The sequence below is a fragment of the Phascolarctos cinereus genome, unplaced genomic scaffold (genome assembly GCF_003287225.1).
Source record: "Phascolarctos cinereus isolate Bilbo 61053 unplaced genomic scaffold, phaCin_HiC Scaffold_4;HRSCAF=312, whole genome shotgun sequence".
Lineage (NCBI taxonomy): Eukaryota > Metazoa > Chordata > Mammalia > Diprotodontia > Phascolarctidae > Phascolarctos > Phascolarctos cinereus.
In genome coordinates, this window is record NW_027555847.1 from 726,982,385 (window position 1) to 726,989,966 (window position 7,582).

At 46.5% G+C, this 7,582-nt stretch overlaps 1 pseudogene across 1 annotated transcript; it reads left to right on the top strand.

Annotated features, from left to right (window-relative positions):
* The first annotated feature begins 641 nt into the window (after positions 1-641).
* On the top strand, positions 642-7,004 carry LOC110202572 (uncharacterized; annotated as a pseudogene). The gene is made up of 5 exons (XR_013485607.1): positions 642-697; positions 1,456-1,555; positions 3,219-3,345; positions 3,882-3,977; positions 4,722-7,004. The product of XR_013485607.1 is annotated as an uncharacterized LOC110202572 (transcript).
* The last annotated feature ends 578 nt before the right edge of the window (positions 7,005-7,582 follow it).

Here is a 7,582-nt window from a genome sequence, read left to right on the forward strand (position 1 = left end):
GTGTAGGGAGCTTGGCAAACCAATCCAATGACCAGCAACTCTTCTGGGAAGGAGGGATGAGGGATGAGGGTCTCACCCACCTGGGGGGAGGGGCAGGTCTGGGGAGGTCAGGGGTCATTTCTTGCTCTGCTGTCTCCCCCCACCCCCACCCCTTGGGGAAGGCAAGGGCCTTTCCTCGAGAGGCAGCTGGGAAGGGGGTGCTCCCGGAGGAAGCACCTGCAAAGTCAAAGGCGCGGCAGGGTGGGGGGACCCTGGGCCCCCCAGAACCAGCTTCAGGATCCCAGGAGACCCCGGAGAGAGCCCTGGGCCCATTTCCCTGAGCAAGAGACTGACGGCCTCCCGCAGCGTCCGGGGCGGCCCCTCGTGACAGGGAGGACACCGAGGCAGAGGGGCGGTCTGAGCCGCGGGGGTGGGGGGATGGGGTGGCGAAAGCAGGGGCGGTGCTTCGAATTGGCTCAAAGTCCCAAACCCGACGGGGGCGGGGGGGGGGGAAGGTGAAGAATGAGCAGGCGCCGCTGGAGCGGCTTGCCCCTCCCCAGCTGCAGCTCCAGGCGAGGTGGCTGGCGCCCCGCCCCTTCCCTGATCTAGCCAATGGGCGCCTTCCTAGCTGAGGGAGACACTGCGCAGACGCGGAAGTTTCCTCTTGCTTCCGGGTCCCCGAGCCCCAGTCTGGGTTCGTACCTCATGGTTCTTCAGGGTGGGTGGCCCTTGTGTGTCTGGAAGGAGGCGAAGAGGGGGCGCCGGGACCCCACCCTTCCCTCTGCGGCCTCTGTTCCTCTGTCCTTGCCTCAATTGGCTCGTCTCTGAAATGGGAAGGCTCCTGGAACATGGGGGGGCGGGGTGCGAGTGGGGCAGGACCGCCCCGCCCCCTCCCTTAATTTTTATCCCGAGTTCTCCCCCTTCCTTTTCTTTCTCCTCAGTTTCCCCTTCCCCTCCTCCTCCCTCCCATTTCCCCTTTCTCCCCCACCCCCCATCTTCCTCCACTCTCACTTCTGTGCCCTTCGTTCCCCTTCTGCTCCCCAAACCCCCTGCTCTGGCATGGATGACCTTGGGCTCCCACACTGCTCCCCCCCTTCTTATTCGGTTTCACGATCCCCTCGTCCCTGCCTCTCTCCATTTCTAGGGTTTGTGCCCTGGGAAAGGAACGTTCAGCCCAGGGCCCCCTCCTTAACCTTCCCTCGTGTCACTGCCCAGTCCTTAAGATGACCAGGCATTCCCCTGCTGTGGGGGCGAGAGGGGCACAGCCTTGCTTTTTTTTTTTCTCCTTGGCATCTCCAGCACCTAGAATGCAGTGAGGCATACAGTGGGCGCTTCATCAATGCACGTTGAGTTGACCCGAGACCTGGACACAGACAGGCCACCCCCGGGGTCACCGTGGGCATTTCCCAGGCAGAGGCAGGTCTGGGGGTGAGGGGGAAGGGCCCACCCCCCTCAGGGCTGCCTTTTCCTTTCCAGCTCAGCCTCGTGGGACCCCAGGGGCCTGGGTGCAGGCCAGAGCGGGGAGCTGCAAGGAGCCAGAATGGGCCCCGAGTTCTTCACTAGCAGGACCCCCCAGGTAAGTAGCATGGTCCTCCTCCCTGCCAGGTGCCTCGGGTCACAGTGTAGATGGGTCCTTTCTCCAATGCTCTCTTTCATCAGAGCACCTTGGGCTGATCAGCCATTCAGTCAGCAGACCACAGTGCCTGGCATCCAGTAGGTGCTTAATAAATTTTGGTTACCTCACTTGATTCAGCAGCTCTGAGGAAGCCTGAAAAGCAGCATGTCCTGGGTGACTTTCTCTGATCTTCTCAGTGGTTATTGCTAACTCTCCCCAAATGTCCCAATCCAGTGGCCTCTTCTCAGGCCTCATCCTCTCTTCCCTGACAGTTTCATGGCCCTGCTTCCTTTGGGTCCCCTCCTCCTTCCTGTCTGACCACTCCTCCCTTCTCTGCCCCCTTATCTGGGTCAACATCCACGTCATACCTTCTGTCTGGGGGGCTTGTCCAAGGTTCTGGCCTGGCCCTCCTCTTTTCTCTCTCCAAAGTCTCTTTCTTGGGGGTTTCATCTCATGCCATTGGTTCCACTCTTGAATCTACAACTGTGAAAATAGGATTTTTTAAACTGGGTGTCCCATAGACATCTCCAACGTATCATCTCCCAGGATAACTCAGTATCTCTCCCCAAACCTTCCCTGTGTCTGAACTTCATTATTCTCTTTGAATGCTCACTCTTTCTTTCAGCCCAGGGCTCCCTGTTCTTTCCAGGATCAAATATAAAATCCTCTGTTTGGCGTTTAATGTTTTGCACATGTCTCACTGTGTTAAAGTCCTCTCTGCTTCCTGTGGCCCAGCCAGCCTGGCCTGTTTTCTGTTCCTCACACATAAGCCCCATCTTTCCTCTCTGCCTCTGCCTCCCCTCCCTGCCTGGAATGCTTTTCTTTCCTCACTTTGCCCCTCTTGGAGGCACTGACTTATTGCTTCACGGATCAGCTTGAGCCCTGACTTTTACAGGAACCCACTCCTGCCCCCTCAGCTGCTAGTGACTTGCTGGCCCCAGGCAGGACTGTTTTTGCTTTTTCTCTGCATCCCCATCATGTAACCCAGTGCCTGGCACATAGTTAGCCCTTAACAAAGGCCTGTTGCTTGGTTCTGCTGCCTTGGGAGAAGACTTCCAAAGGTAAACCTGAGCTGCTGAGAAGGAGGCATCATGGTCTGGTGGAGAGCTTTGGACGGGCTCTGGAGGCAGGGGTGGGAGCCATAGCTCTGATCCTGTCTGTGAACATGAGCAATCCACAAAGCCTTTCTCAGCCTCGGTTTGCTCATCTGTAAAGCAGGGATGAGGAATGCTGGTCTTCGCAAGGTGGTTGGGAGGAAAGTGTTGTCTAGACGTTGTTTGTCAGTGGTCAGGTGCTTGCTGTCTCCCCCATTAGACTGTGAGCTCCTTGAGGGCAGGGACTGTTTTTGCTTTCTTTGAATCTCCAGGGCTCAGCACAGGGCTTGACACAGGGTAGACCTTCCATAAATCTTTATTGACTTGACAATGACTATTTATCTGTAATACGATTCAGAATCTGGTACGGCTGAGACATGTGGTAACTACTTCTAAAGATATGGCTTTGAACACTGAAAATCTGAATATAGTAACAAGTAGTCCTTCTCCTTCTTGCCCACTTCACCTCCCCTCCTAGATCCATCTGAGATATGATCCCTGGATGAGTACAAATGTATTTGTTGTTTCAGGAATCAGTAACATTCAAGGATGTAGCTGTGGACTTCACCTGGGAGGAGTGGGGCTACCTGGACACTTTCCAGAAAGAGGTTTATTGGGAGGTGATGCTGGAGAACTACAGGAACCTGATCAGCCTGGGTAAGGATGGCTCTTCTTGGGACCTAGGATCTGCCCAGGAAAGGTTATTTGTTTCCTTCTTGGAGCTGTGTTTAGTATTCAGCACTGATGCTTTGTCCTGTTCAAAAAACGAAAACCAAGCATTTGTTAATCACAGTGAGGCCAAGAGACAGGGTGCTTATGCTTTTTGGTCCCAGCTGAAGGGCTCTTACTTTGTATGTCTGGAAACTGATTTGCTTTGTATGATCCCATTCCAGCTCTCTGTTCCCTTGGGCCAGGGAAGCTTTCTCAAGTCCTGGGGCAAATACTTGCAGTCAAGAAAGGTCCCAGATTCTTCAATATTGAATGGATCAAATGAACTCATCGTCTCTCAGTTCTTTGTGCCATTCCTATATTTTCTAAGGAAAGCACACCAGATCACCCTTCAGATGTTTTCTTTTTGCTCCTCCGTGGTCCCCAGACTCCCTGGACCTTCCTAGCTTGATTCTAGGGGCCTATGAGGTTTTGGTTTTGAGGTGACCCTCTTTCTGTATCACTTTGCCATTTCTCTTGACTAGGCCTTGCAGATTCCAACATGGATGTGATCTCTTAGCTGGAGTCAGGGGAAGCACATAGGATTCCAATGGATAGTGTCCTAAGAACCTGCTGGCCAGGTGAGTCAATGAGGGCCATGCAATTGAGTATGTGACATCCCCCATTGCTTAGCTGGTCTCTCGTCTGTGAGCCCACTCAAAGCAGCCCATTTGTGATCCTCTGGATAACTTTTTTGGAAATGAACTCTTCTCTCTGCCATACATTTTACAGATAATGTCTACCCCACTCCATTTTGTTCAGATGATGGCCTTCCCCTTTTATACTAGAGTTACTTGGTAGAGGTAGATAGAAATGATCTGCTTCTGTTGGTGCTTTCAGAATTTAGCAATGTTTTACACTTTAGGTGGAACTTGAATCTTTATTTATGTATTCATTTTTGGAGAGCAAAATGGAATTCTTCAGAATTGCAGCTACACGTAACTTCTTTTTCTTTGACCCAGTAATCACACTCCCATGACTCTCCGAGGTGTGATTTGATGAATTTTCCTAAAAACAAAACAAAAAAAGTTCAAGCTACATTGTTCATATTGTTGTAGGAGAGTCAGCAATAGTCTGTGTTTCCATTGTTTGTTCTTTATCTGGGTCAGTTTTGTCATATTTGCCTAATAATATTACTGAGTCTTATGAAAGTTTAAGCATTGTGAATGCACAGAAATTTTAGAAGACATAAGAATTTATTTCATTTCAAGTGAAAACAATATGTACATTGCTCATAACATCCAGAATATTGGGGACAGTGAAGCACAGAACAAAGTTTATTTATTCAAGGAAAAGGGTGGTTTTCATTTTTTTCTTTTTTTCAGACTGGGATGCCAGGCCACATACCAAGGAGTTACCTCTAAAGATGAGTGTTTCTTTGGAAGACTTATTCCAGCCAAGGTTTTTGTGGAATGATTCATGGATCTTCAAGATAAGAAAAGGCTGGGAATATTATGGTGGGTTAAAGAAAGAGCAGAGCAATGAGGAGAAACGTTCTACACAAGGAAAAGTAATCCACACAGAAACTGTTGATGAAGTCAGAGGCTCTGAATATAGTAAATATAGCCAAATCTCTAGCCCAGGGCAACAAGGAAAATCTGTAGTAATGAAACTCCAGAAGAGTGATGTTCAGAAAAAGACCCTCCCCATGTATTCAGACTGAAGTCAGTGTAATCAAATCTGTTTGCATAAGAAGTATTCTGACGTTAACAAATGTGAGAAAGCCTTCAGTTATGATTTTGACTATATTAGAAAATATGGAATTCATACTGAAGAGAAACTTCATGAAAGTGGGAATTATTTCCTCCCAAAAAAAGAACTTATTCTGCACCAGAGAACTGATACAGGAAAAAAGTGTTCTGAGTTGACTAAATGTGGGAATACAGATCTTAATCAACATTCTAGTATTCAAGATAAAAAGAAACTTTATAAATGCAGTGAATGTGGAAAGGGCTTCCAGCATAACACAAGTCTTACATGGCACTACAGAATTCATACTGCAGAGAAACCTTTTGAATGCAATGAATGTGGAAAGGCCTTCCACCAAAAGATAGATCTTATAAGACGATGTAGGATTCATACTGGAGAGAAACCTTTTAAATGCAGTGATTGTGGGAAAGCCTTTTCCTGGGGCACAGCACTGATTCGACATCAGAGAATTCACACTGGAGAGAAACCTTATGAATGCAGTGAATGTGGGAAGACATTCCGACAAAGCTCTAAACTTTGTCTGTACCAGAGAAGTCATATAGGAATAAAACCTCGTGAATATAGTATATGTAGGAAGGCATTCTCTCAAAAGTCAGCTCTTACACAACACTACAACATTCATACAGGAGAGAAACCTTTTAAATGCAGTGACTGTGGGAAAGCCTTTTTCTGGAGCACAGCACTGACTCAGCATCAGAGAACTCACACCGGAGAGAAACCTTATGAATGCAATGAATGTGGGAAGACATTCTGACAAAGCTCTAAACTTTCTCTGCACCGGAGAACTCATTCACAAATAAAACTTCATTAATGCGATGTTTGTGGGAAGACATTCTCTCAGAAGTTCATTCTCACTCATCATAGTATTATTCATAGTGGAAAGAAACCTTATGAATGCAATGAATGTAGGAAAACATTCCGAAAAAAGTCAGCCCTTAAACAACATTGTAACATTCATAGAGGAGAGAAACCTTTTAAATACAGTGATTGTGGGAAAGCCTTTTCCTGGAGCATAGCACTGACTTGATGTCAGAGAACTCATAGTGGAGAGAAACCCTATGAATGCAATGAATGTGGGAAGACATTCCAATCAAGCACTAGCCTTTCTAAACACCATAGGAATCATACAGGAATAAAACCTCATGAATGCAGTGTTTGTGGGAAATCATTCTCTCACAACTTCATTCTCACCCATCACAGTATCATTCATAGTGGAGAGAAACCTTATGAATGCAGTGTATGTGGAAAGGCATTCTCTAGGAAGTCTGGTCTTACAAAACAGAGTAGTATTCATACTGGAGAGAAACCATATGAATGTATTGAATGTGGAAAGATCTTTTGCCAGAAGTAAGATCTTACACAACACAACAGAATTCATACTGGAGAGAAACTTTTTAAATGTAGTGATTGTGGGAAAGCTTTTTTCTGGAGTACAACACTGACTCGACATCAGAGAATTCACACTGGAGAGAAACCCTATGAATGTAATGAATGTGGAAAGACATTCCGATCAAGCTCTAACCTTTCTAAGCACCGGAAACTCATACAGGAATAAAACCTCATGAATGCAATGTGTGTAAGAAGGCATTCTTTCAGAAGTCAGATCTTCCACAGCACTATAGCATTCATACTGGAGAGAAACCTTTTAAATTCAGTGATTGTAGGAAAGCCTTTCCCAGGAGCACAACACTTACTTGACATCAGAGGGCTCATACTGGAGAGAAACCCTATGCAATGAATGTGGAAAGGCCTTCCCCCAGAAAGCAGGTCTTTCATCACATAAAAGAATACATGTTAGAGAGAAGTCTTAGGAATGTAATAAATGTAGGAAGGCATTCCCCCAGATCACAGCATTTACTCAACCTTATAAAATTTATGATGGAGAGAAACCTCATTAATAAACTCATGGAAGCCATACTTTTGTCTGGAACAGACTCCTTGACAAATTACTTAATATTGGATAGGAACCGTAAAAATATAGTTCATGTGGAAAGCCTTTCACTTAATGGTGGTGATCCATTTCTGCTCAGTAGAGAGGTCATTGACTAGAGATGCAAATGAGGCAAGGGATTTCTTTATTGGAAAGGGAAGAGTCAGTACTGAGCAGCGGTGTGTCCAAAAAGTAAAGGGACCATCAATAAGAGAAAAAACTTGTCTTTGGGCCAGAGTACAGAATTTTGTAAATATCATTATGCTCCCAATGTGAAAGATACGGGAGAGTCAATAATGTAGTAAAGAAGGTGAGATTAGAACAGTTTAGTCACTGCTTGATTAGTTATGAATGAGTTAATTGCAGTTTGTAAAGTAGTCAGCACTCAAGTGCTGTAGGGATTTGTTCTGAGCCCTATTCCATTGAACGTTTTTTAAAAAAAATTGCTTTTAGTTTTCAACATTCATTTCCGTAGGCTTTTGAGTTTTAAATTTTCTCTGCCTCTCTCCCTTCCCTGAGACAGCATGCAATTTGATATAGGCTCTA